Raw genomic sequence first — 12512 nt, 5'->3', positions numbered from 1 at the left:
AAAACCATAAAAAAAACAAAACAAAAAAAAACCTAAAAACAAAAAAACCATTGCAGCAGTTCAAATACTTTACCAAAGAAAGTTTGACCTAAGTAGTTTGATGGTGTGCAATTTAAAACTTCATTATAACAAAATTATACAATTTTATCCTCGCTCAAACTAAAAGCTGGGTATGAACTGGGTGCAAAGTCCCCAAGGAAAGCAAGCTGCTGCAATAAGTAGTATTACTGATTTAGCATACAGAACTGAGAGCATATGGTACTAGCTGTGCCAAGAAAACACAAATACAGTGCCTCAATATGGAGTCTGAAGGAACTGAATTGCTGGAGACGACATCTTTCAAATAATCTATGAAACTAAATCCTGACTACTTTTGGTTACTGAAAATTCACAGTACTTTCCAAAACTATAATTTTCCTTGATAAAGTGGTTTGAGCCACTTCTTGGTTCTCCAACACTCACTAATGAATAGTTACAGCAACGAAGGGCCCTGTGGCACCTTACAGACTAACAGAAAAGTTCTGAGCATGAGCTTTCGTGAGCAGAGACTCACTTCATCAGATGCATCTGATGAAGTGAGTCTGTGCTCACGAAAGCTCATGCTCAAAACTTCTCTGTTAGTCTATAAGGTGCCACAGGGCCCTTCGTTGCTGTTACAGATCCAGACTAACACAGCTACCCCTCTGATAATTAATAGTTGTGACAGCTTGGGTGACCCATGTGATGAATTTCCTTGCTCACATAGGCTTATAATTAAAAACTAATTGGGCAAAACTCCCAAATATTAAAAACAAAACCACCATAAATACACAATCACAAAACAATACAGGTGGAACCTCACTAGTCCAGCACCCTTGGGATATCACTAGTGGTGAACGAGACAATTCAGGTCAATATTCAGGTCATAGGAGGTCAATATTGTCTAGCAGCATTACCAACATTTCCAACGTACACTGAGCTCTTACAAGAAATTTAGCCAAATACAGCCAAATAACAGCACAGAACAGTGAGAGCCAGGACTTGTGTATGTAAACAAACTTTATGAGATCAAGGGAAACTTGGCCACACATATGATAAGTCGACATTTGGTGAAGTAAAATCGTGTGGGACCACTGATGTTGCCAGATGAGAGAGTGCTGGACTAGAGAAGTTCAACCTGTATTTTAGGAAAAAAGCAGTCCAGTAGCATGTTAAAGACTAACAAACAAATTTATTAGGTCATGAGATTTCATAGGACAGACCCACTTTTTCAGATCAGACTCAATATTTCATATGAGAATGGACTCAATATTTAAGGCACAGACAACCAAAAATAGTAATCAAGGTTGACAAATCAGAAGAATATTATCAAGGTGAGCAAATCAGAGAGCAGAGGGGCAGAAGTGGGGTGGGGGAGTCAAGAATTAGATAAAGCAAAGTATGTAAAAGAGCCCCTATAATGAGCTAGAAAATTCCCATCCCGGTTCAAACCACGTGTTAATATGTCAAATTTGAATATAAAAAAAGAGAGGTCGGCAGCCTCTCTTTCCAAACTGCTGTGAAAATTCCTCTTCAGTAAATCACAGACTTTCAGGTCAGTAACAGAATGGCCCAGTCCATTAAGGTGCTGGCTGACAGGTTTGTGAATCAGGAGTGTTTTTATGTCTGTTTTATGTCCATTAATTTTTTGTCTAAGAGAGTTTGAGGTCTGTCCAATATACAAAGCATGTGGGCATTGTTGGCACATATGACGTTGGATGAGGAAAGTCTGCATTTTCTGATTTGTCAACCTTGATTACTATTTTTGGTTCTCTCTGCCTGTATGGCTATGATCTGAAGAAGTGGGTCTGTCCCATGAAAGCTCCCCTAATAAATTATTTTGTTAGTCTTTAAAGTGCTACTGGACTGCTTTTTTTGTTTTGATAGCATCTAGACTAGTACGGTTCTCTCTCTGTTACTGTATTTTAGGGTTTTTAACTTGGGAATCATGATCAGGTACTTTTAATTTAAAAGTTTCTTAAAGGTTTACTGGGAACCACTCAGCGCAGTATCTCTTATTGTTAATTTGCATGGTAGAAGGCACAGCCCTTGATATATTCCTTGCACCTCAGAAGTGAACTGATGAAGACACAAGAATTGATTTTACTTTTGCTACAGTAAACCCTTGATTTTACAAGACCCTGATTTAGCAGACTTTGGAACCATGGACATCCCCCATTGTTCTCAAAGTCCACTGTGGTCTGTGAAATCCTAACTCCTCCCCACAACCATAAAAAGGGACTTGTCACTGCTGCAGCCTAGAAGAGCTACCGCCTCCTCTGCCAGAGCCGCCACATGCTTCTCCCTCCAGGGGTGGGGCACATATATAGGCAGATGGCACTTGCATATGTACCCCACCCCCGGTGGGAGGGCTGATTGAAGGCTCCAGTGGCAGCAGTGGCTCCTCCAGGCTGCAAGGTGGCCCGTCCATCTGTGTGCAGAGATGCAGCTCTAGATATAAGACAGCTCCAGCTGCACCGCTTCCAACCACAAGGCAGCTCCAGCCACACGCAGTGGTGAGGTCCCAGCAAGGTCCAAAGGCTCTGGTGAGGGGAAGGATTTTGTTTTGTTTGGGTTTCTTTTTTTGAGGGGGACTAGAGCTGGGGAACCCGGGGCGACAGTAAATCCTCGCATTTAACCAAGGGACAACGAGAAATAACGGACAACCCTCCCCCCATTAGTCTGTTAAATGGAGGATTTACTGTGTAACAAAAAACAGTACAGCTACGCCTATGCCTACACTACAGCGATCTGTCAACAGAAGTTACTGTCGGAAGAGATGTTCCAGCAAAACTAATGTTGACAGATCACATCCACACACAAAAGTAGATCAAAAAAAGTGATCTGCTCTGTCAACAGAGAGCTGCCAGACTGCTCGGCTGCTCTCTCAACACAATGGCTAACTGCAAGCTCAGCAAACAGTGCTGCCCAGGGAACCGAAGCCCTGTCTGTCAACAGAAGGCCTCCTGGAGCATCTACACAGCTTTTTTGTCAAGTTTTGTTAGTCAATCAAGAAGAGGCAGAGAACTGTTGGCAGAAGTGCCTAGCTTTGTCAACAGACTGTCGACAAAAAGCATTTTGTTTGCAGACACTCCACAAGTTTTGTTGACAAAAATCTCTGGTGTAGACATAACCTAAATCTCGAACAAACGCCCATCACCACCACTCCAATGTCAAACATTAAAACTAAAGGAAATTATGGACAATTTTCAATTGCAAAACCGAATTCAGCACTTGGGAAACTCATTAATTATTACAGATTAAGAAATTAAAATTTAAAGAGACCTGTTGAAGACAATTATTTGGAATGTTTGATTGTGTTTAAAAAAAATCCAAAAATCAAAATCTCCAAAGCTATGTGTTCTGAAGACATCTATCTATAATAGGAAATAACCTAAAGATTAGTACCGCTGTATGATTATAATAATTAATCGCACTATTAATCATGCTGGTAAGCATTTACTTAAATCATAGAACGCATACAAAAAATTTCAAATGATTTCAATTACAACACAGCATACAAAGCGTACAGTGGTGATTTTATGTTTATTTTCTTACAAATATTTGCACTGTAAAATAGCAAAACTTTAATTTACTTCATACGAGTATTGCAGGGCAATCTCTATCAGAGATAAACTTACAAATCTGGAATTATGCACAAAAAACTGCATTCAAAGATAAAAATGTAAAACCTTAGAATCTACAAGGCCAATCAGTCCTCCTCCTTGTTCAGTCAACTGCTAAGACAAGTTTGTTTACATTTACAGAAGATAAAACTGACCACTTTTTGTTTATGATGTCACTGAAGTAAGAACAGGTGTATAAATGGCACCATCATATCCAGCATTGAAAGATATTTATATGACAGGTATGCTGAATATTCATAGTCCCTTCATGCTTTAGCTCTGAAACCAGATGACATGCTTCCATGCTGACAATGCTCTTTAAATAAATAAATTTGTGACTGAACTACTTGCGGGAGAATTGTATGTCCCGTGCTCTGTTTCACCCACATTTTGCTGTATATATTTCATATTATAACTGTCTCAGATGATCCAGCACATGTTGTTCATTTCAGAACACTTTCACAGCAGATTTGACAAGAATGAAAAGAAGGAACCAATGTGAGATTTCTAAAGATAGCTGCAGCAGTCGACCAAAGAATTAAGAATCTGAAATACATTCCAAAAATCTGAGGGATGAGGTATGGTGTGTGCGTTCAGAAGTATTACAAAAATCAACACTGCAATGGAAAACTACAGTATCTGATTTTCTTTTCTGGAAGTTCCATCTTCTACTGGTGGCATCAGACTCAGATTATGAAAATGTCCATGTGTTGATCTGTACTGCTTTAGACCCTTATCGAGTAAAACCTGTCATCAGCATGGATACATGCCCTCTGGAATGTTAACCGAAGCATGAAGGGATACAGGAAACCTGAGCACATCCAGCATGTAAATATCTTGCAACACATGCTACAAAAATGGTATGCAAAAGCCTGTTGTCAATACAGATGACACAGGGAACAAAAACTGGGCAGCATTCTCTCATTCAGCATCAACCAGATCCCAAGGTGCTGGACAAGAAATGTTTAACATGTTCCTAGTAATATATTTTACAATAATCTGATCACATTTTTTGAACTAGATTTTTAAATTATTAAAATTGTGCAGTTTGAGAGCATGATAAAAAAGTTACGACATGGCAAATTGTCAACAGATATTCCCACAGTTTTACGCATCTTCAAAGCAAGTGCGATTATAAAATATTTTGCTGAATTGTAACTAGTACCTGTCTGTTATACTAAATCTTTGAAAATAGTCACTACCTGGTCATGGAAAAGAGGGAAAAGTCACATGTCAAGAGTCAAGAACCACGAGTGAAAGACAACATTGTTGAAAAATAAAGGACACACTGTTTAAAACAGAAAACAATAAAAACATGTTGAAAGATTTTAAAACACCTGCCAAATGCCCAGTTTTGGGAAGAAGCGTTTTTCGAAGTCCAGGGATCCTCTCCAAAGGCCCCTGTCTACATGGGCAGCATGCATTTTGAAAGCAGCCCTTTCAACATGTGCTTGGCCACCATTATGCTAACAAGGAGCTGCATATTCATGGCAGCACCTCATTAGTATGCCCCTTCCGAAAGGCAGAGGCTAGCATAGCCATGGCCTAACTGAATTCCATGACTTACCTTTAAAACACATAAGCAAAAGAAATAAAAGTTCAGATCAACCCATAGAAAACAGCCATAGCAAGCTGTCTTATAACATAACCACAAAATAAAGAGGTGTGGGAGAAAAAAAGAAAGTGTGGCTTTTTCTCTGTGCCCACTAAGCACATGCAAGACTCTTAAATATTCTGTCCTACCAGTTCTAATACCCACTGCTTCAGAAGACAGAACTTCTAACGCATCAGTTGAATCACATTGACTATGCTATGTCTTTTTCCACAAATATTTACAAGTCTGGGGAAGGTTATTTTAGGAGGTGGAAGTGTCATCCAAAATGACAAAAACAAACAAAAAACCCCCACCCTGCAACACAACTACCTGTATAATAAATAGTGTGTCCATGTTTCGAGAAAGAAGCCTGTGCATACTATACATCCAAAAATCAAGGCACATGTGGTTCACTAAACTTAGACTCTATCGAAGACACAGCACTCAGCACAATATTGCCTGCTGGCCCTTAAGGGACCACTCTAAAACAAATTTAAAAAATTGAAAACACACTATGTGAAAAGAAAAGCTTATCGTGGGTTCTCAGACTAGAGGCCTCACTAAACAAAGGCAGAAAACAACCACTGATTAAGTCAAGAAGAAAGACACCCCTACTGACTTCAAGGAGAGACAGAAATCCTGGTTTCTACCCCTCCACACTGCCTTTTCTGAAAATATCTCCCCAGCTCTGCCATAGCCAAAGTTAACGCTAAAACAAGGGAAACTGTATTTGTTCCTAAGGTTTGTAAGATTGCCATTGTCTTATAAACTGAAACCATTAAAATCTTATTTTCCTACAATTTTTTATCCACCCGTATAATCTAGTCTAAAGCGGCACTCCCACGCACTTAAATTTGAACTAAGATGGTATTAACCTGTCTTCTATTGGACCCAATTAAATGATATTTTTTGTGTATCCAAGCAGTTCACCTCCAACCACACAAAACCAGACAAACATGAGCTGAAGGATACTTAGCTCACCAACCACTCCTAGTTATTGATTGAATTCTGAGCAAATCTTAGGATTAAGTCAAAAAAGTCACCCCCCCCCCCCAAAAAAAAAAAACAAAAAACAAACACAACCAACCAACATTTCAACACTAATACTAATTTCTGAAAAACATCCAAGCATATTAACGTGGCCAGAATCTTGAAATCCGAAAGCTCTCTTAATTAACCTACACTTAAAATAATAATAATAAAACAGAATCTAGACTCCAAAAGAACATAGCCTGAGTGTCAGAAAAACAGTCTACACTAGCCCCCGCCCTTTCGAAAGGGGGATACTAACGAGGCACTGCAATGAATATGCAACACTTCAATAGCATAACGGCAGCCACAGCACTTTGAAAGTGCCGCTTTCAATCACGTGTGGCTTGTCTACCCAGGGTCCTTTTTGAAAGGATCCTGCACACTTAAAAATCCCCTTATTCCCATAACCAAATAGGTATGAGGGGATTTCGAAGTGTGCAGGGTATATTCAAAAAGGACCCTGTGCAGACAAGCTGCACGCGATTGAAAGCAGCACTTTCAAAGTGCCAGGGCTGCCATTATGCTAATGAGGCACTGAATATTCACTGTAGTGCCTCATTAGCATATTCCGAGCGGCCTCATTAGCATACCCCTTTCGAAAGTGGGGGGCTAGTGTAGACATAGCCGCAGTGGGGTGGACTGATTCAAATCAAGGAAATTTAAATAAATCAAAAAATCACTTATATCCAGCTTCCCACTGATACTTCACATACTACTTCAAACAATGATCCAAATCTGACCACTAAAACACATTAAAATGATGACCTGAGCTGTAAATTGCACCATCGAGGCTACACCATGTAACTGTTTAGATAATCTGACTTTTATTAATTTAGAAAATATTGCATAATACAGTTTACCTGTGTCAAACTACAGATGCAGCAGTAAATCAGGAATGGTAAAAACTAACTCTCACACACTGACACAATAGCACTTATTGTTTTATCAAACTAAATCAAATGTTACATAAACATTTCATATTTGCAATTGCAGCAGTCACCTGAGTTGCCTGCTGATGGCTGTCAAACTTTTATTTTTATTTTCAAATGTCATTAACAGAGAAGTCCTCAGACCACTAAATATACAGTGTCTTTAAAACTTCTACAACTAGCTTTTATCTTCCCCACTCCCTTGTCATTTTGATGCTGATCTGCTTCCAAGTTACCAAAAAATTTAAGACTGTGCTTAGGGTGCACTTAATTTAAGTAAGCCTTCCTGAAAAGAAGCATAAGAGGACACTCATCTGGGAAAGCTGAGATATGCTGAAGTGCAAAAGGGTATAGCCTTATAGCATCAACACATTCTTCCACAATAAACTGCACACATTATGCAATATAAAATAAGAAAATGACGCTCGGGGCAACTGGCACCTCTCGATCAGTGCTCTGCAACCGGGGTGCCATAGCACACTGGTGTGCCGCGAAGCAGAGCTTAGTGTGTCTCAGAGCCATGCACCAGGAGCGCCATATGCCACTCTGAGCATGCACCTCACCATTTGGTGGGAGAAGTTCGTGACAGCAGTGGCTCTGGGGTGGCAACATCTAGTTAGAGTAGGGGGAAGGCTGGGAGCGACTGGCTCTGGTGGAGGGGTGGGGAACTAGGTTATAGCAGGGAGCTGGGGATGCCTGGCTCTGGATAAGGGGAGGGGGATAGGGTTATAGCAGAGGGCTGGGGGTGCCTGGCTCTGGGGGACAAAGAGGGGTTTGGGTTTATATATATATAGAGGCCATGTCATGAAATTATAACGAGTGCTGAAGTTTGCCATGAGGTGATAAAGGTTGCTGAACACTACTCTAGATGTCTCTTACTCCAGCTTTCTAACATAAGGATTAGCTTAAGCTAAACTAAACTAAAGGTTTTTGTTTTAAAGCAACATCCAACACAGCAAACAGCTTGGGATATTTCATTGTTTAAAAAAAAAAAAAAAACCACACACACATACTAAAAGGCAGAGAGGCCTGAAGACTGAGGCATTGCAAAGTTGATCCACATTGTTCTTCAGACATGTCCCCATCATTTTCTCCAAATAAGCAGTTTTCCTTATGGTTTTGCATTCTTGCAGCAAGGCCTGAATCATCATCTTGCACTACTTACATTTGACTTGTTCCCCCCACTTTTTTTAAAAAAAAAAAAAAAAAAAAACACAACACAGGAACGTAGTTCTTCACAATATTTCCAGCTCGAGTCTCCTTTAAAGCCAGAAGGCTGTTTATCTGTGGAAAAAGCGTAAGGGAATACAGGAAGCTGCATCTGTGCTGAATAACAAATTCCCTTTTTCTTTCCAGACCACTCCACTGTTCTTTTCTGTGCTGCCTCCATTCTTTCCTGTATGTTGCCTCTCTGCCTTTAAACAATGTCTTAACTCCTCTGCCACGCTTAGCCCAGGTACAACAACACAGAATGAAAACAATTGAAGGCAGCCTATGTCTGTCTTTGAACATTACTTTAGTCTGCTGATACGTAAATTGACAACCCAGAACTTTAAAAAAGCAAGAGCTTGTAGATAGCCTTGACCAACTAAAATCATTAATTCATTTTTATGAGACTGTAAGTGTAGGCGTAGCATGTTTGTGATAATAGTTACAGTTAAATCTTATTTTGAAATGAGATATTTAGTATTTTATTCGTGATTTTTTAAATATTCACAAAATCCAATTTAATTAAAAAAAATTTTTTTTTTTTTTTTTAAATTTATCCACTCTGAACCCAGCAGCCTGGACTCTGGTTCTTTGCTGTTCAAGAAAGCAGAGCTAAAAGGCAGTTTCAAGCATGTTAAGCAGCAGTTCCCTTCTGAATCTCCAGAAGTGAATTATTTGTGAGCCAAAGAAACAATCAAGTTAGTACATATTGGTAAATGGAACAAGTGCTTCCCTGACTACACTGCATTAAATGTTAAGACCTTTTAGTAGACATGAAAAACAACCTTTGAAGCTTATTATACAAGTTGCTATTCCTGCTTCAGTGTGTCCACCATACAAAATACATACTTACTATATCTTTTCTGGTGAAAAGGCCTCATGTTTGGCAGAACAATGCGCAAAAAATACTCCAATCAAAAGAAAAAGGCTCTGGAATTATTTCCTTGGAATTTTCAAAAGTAGTAATCGTCTTCACTGACACATACTCAAGGAAATATTGTGAACTTCAGCTACGTATACAAACGGAATTTCCGTATTGCTACCTCCTCAATTACTGTTATCTAACTTTAATAACACACGCATTTGTTTTAGTCTTTTGTAAGTGTACACCTACACATGATGAGAAAAAAAAAAACACAAAACCACACCAACCCCTTGTCTGGTAAAGGGTATAAACTAGAAGACCTGCAAGATACTTTCACTGGAGGATGCAACACAGCCAAATCTTCCAAAATTTAAGACTTGGTTATGCAGTTCTTCTAGTCTGAAAGATTATCCAGATATATGTTTAATAATAAGTTTGAAACTTAAGAAAGCTGCATATAACTACTATTACTAATTTGATTTGTTTTACTAGAATAATCATCTTTGAAATTACTCTTGCTACACCATGAATAGGGAATTTTGAGCATGCTAACCGCTTGCAGTTCATCTGGGTTAGCTGCTGGCAGGCCGTCAGACACTGTTTACCTGAGTGTCCACAAGCACCCTGCATCTCCCAGGGGCCACAATGCACCATTCCCAGCCAGCGGGAGCTGGTGATGCAGTGGCCTGGCCCACACTGTTTCTCACAGTTCCCATTGGCTGTGAATGGCAAACCGCAGCCATTGGGAGCTGCAGGACATTCAGGTAAACAAAGCATCTGACACCCTAACAGCAGCTAACCCTGACCAACCACATGCAGCCCTCTGGTCAGAGGTTCCCCACCTCTGTCCTATATCATCTAGCTAGAGAGTCTTACATATACGGCCAGCAGTGGGTCTGGTTCATTTGCAGTATTTATGCAACATTCTTAGTATTTTTTTTTTAATTTCCTGTGCTTCAAGTGCATTACTTTTGTTTATTGAAGAGCTTAAACTAATGGTTTAGAAATTATGCCTGACCTAATCCATTTAACAAGGGCCTTAACAGCTAAAAAGCAAAAACAAAAAAAAAAAGTTACTACATAATAACATTTTACTATTCAAACTGAGCTTGTCTACCAAAGACTCCCAGGGCTTTTCATGCATTGAAAAGTTTTAAAATTGTCATCCAAACACCTGAAGAAAAATGTGACTGAACCTTCTATTAACTTTCTTCATTTTACAAATATTAATTGAAACAGGTAACGGCAACATTTAGGCCTTTATTCAGCAACAAACTAAACCTGTTTAAATCCCATTTGCTTCAACATAAATGTTAAAACAAACAAGCAAATAAAAAACAGTTTACAAAAGCAGAAAGTTTAAAACTGGAGGATAAATTGCAAGTGCAGATGAACCTGCTCAATTCCTTCAAAACAGCATTCAATCATGCTTAGCTGTTTTTAGCTTATGTGCATTATTCCATGGAAATACTTAACATATTCTTCATATAATAAAGCTGTATATTTCTTCTCTTAAAACTGAAAAAAATTTTCCTTGCTGTCCAGGCAAGCCCTCTCAAAATTTTACAACACAAAATTCAAATTAACCCATAAAGACAAAAATATTATGCAAATTCTACATTCAAGTCTTTGATCACCACACTGTCCACTGAAAACACTTCACCAAGATTAGCTCTGAAACAGCACGAGAGTAAAGGAAGAGCTCTTCCTTCTTTGCACAGCTGTGTTTCTGCCTTTTCACTATATTCCCCAGAACATTCCCAACACTCCTGTGCAGTTCATCAAAGATGCAAGCTAAGGTCCTGATGATCCTTCAAGGCCTTGTAAACTCAACAGTGCCAGCTCTAAACAGGTGCAGGGGTCAACCTCTGCAGTGCAGTTTACAGGATTGTAGCCTAGAATTTAAGTTTCTCGGAACAGTGTCTCTCCAAGTTAACACACTTGTGCACCCCTTTTGGGACTTGGGCCTTATCAGCGTACCCCTCTTCCAGTGCTTATCTCCTGGTTTTCAGTAATTTATTTTCTGGCACCTACCCCTGGAAATGCGTTGGCATACCGCTGGTGGCACACACCCCGCCGCGCTCTGGGAAACACTGTGCCCCAAACCTTGAATTTAGCCTGCAGCTGCAAAGGGAGCAAACAACTGCCCGTACCCGCCCCCGCCACGCTACTCTTGTCTCCGCCCTGCAGAGGCATAAAGAAAACTCCTCCTTGCTTTGAACCCAGCTCTCCTCTCCTCCCACCGAAGCCGAGTGGGAGAGCGCCCCGCGGCCAAACACTCCCGCGACACCAAAGCAAGGACACGCCGTTCCCCACCCCCCGCACACAAAGGTACTGCCGCGCGGGCCGCCACGCAGCCCTTCCCGGGGGCCCGGCGGGGCGGAACAAGCATACCGGGAACAACAAAGGGCAGCAGGCAGAGGGTTAACGAAATCACTGCAGGGCCGCGGCTCCACCGCTCTCTCCCCCAGCCACCAGGGCCCGGCTGTACCTGCCTTTCTCCAGGCCGGGCATCCAGGCTCGTCTCCGAGCCCAGCCCCGCGCCCCCGCGTCGCTACCTGCCCCCACCCTCATCGGGGCGGCTGCGAAGGGCTGGAGGCAGCTCCCGGCGCGGCGCGGCGCAGCATCCCTAGGAGCCGCCGCCGAGGCCTAGGGAAGGCGGGGGGAGGCTAACGAGACCGACCAAGCGCAGCCAGCGGCCGGGCGACCCTCCCGGGGCTGGCAGGGGGACTCACCGGGTGGGGTCGAGCTCCGCCCGCGCGGGGCAGTTATTAATAAATAGCCCAGGCTGAGACTCCCACGGGCAACTCCCTGGCCGGCTCCACCGCGCTCGGCCGCTCCTGCTCCCAGGCCCCGCTGGCCTCTCTCCCCCATCAGGAGCGGGCTGGGCCGAGCGGACGCGGCGGGAGCAGCCGGGGCCGCTCCCCGGAGCTGCCGGTGGCCATTTTAATCCGTCTTCGCTTCCCGAGTGCCCGGCTCCAAGCGCTGCCTCCTCCCGCCGCTCCGCCTCCCGCCCGGCTCGCTCCCTGCCCCTCTCTCCTCCCCCTCGCCCGAGTCCTCCCAGCCACCGCGCCCGGCCGCCTGCTTTCTCCGCTCCCCGCGGCCCCTGGCGCCCCACCCCGACTGCGGCTCGGCGCACGCCGCGCGGGTTGGGGGCGCCCCTTCACGCCCAGGTGGCAGCCCCACCCGCGGAGTGGCTCTGCCGACCGCACCAGAAGGAGCCGTTGGCAGCGCTGGGG

General features: G+C 42.4%; 1 protein-coding gene across 3 annotated transcripts in view; it reads right to left on the bottom strand.

Annotated features, from left to right (window-relative positions):
* Positions 1-12223, bottom strand: part of WDFY3 (WD repeat and FYVE domain containing 3) — a 284323-nt gene extending 272100 nt beyond the window's left edge. For all 3 annotated transcript variants that reach the window (XM_074993680.1, XM_074993682.1, XM_074993681.1), the window contains exon 1: positions 12009-12223. The gene's annotated coding sequence lies outside the window, so the exon portion shown is untranslated. The remainder of the gene's footprint in view (positions 1-12008) is intronic.
* Positions 12224-12512: the final 289 nt, after the last annotated feature.

This window comes from Carettochelys insculpta, chromosome 4 (assembly GCF_033958435.1).
Source record: "Carettochelys insculpta isolate YL-2023 chromosome 4, ASM3395843v1, whole genome shotgun sequence".
NCBI classification, from domain to species: Eukaryota; Metazoa; Chordata; order Testudines; family Carettochelyidae; genus Carettochelys; species Carettochelys insculpta.
The sequence above is the reverse complement of the archived record's forward strand: the minus strand, read 5'-3'. Positions and strand labels throughout refer to the sequence as shown.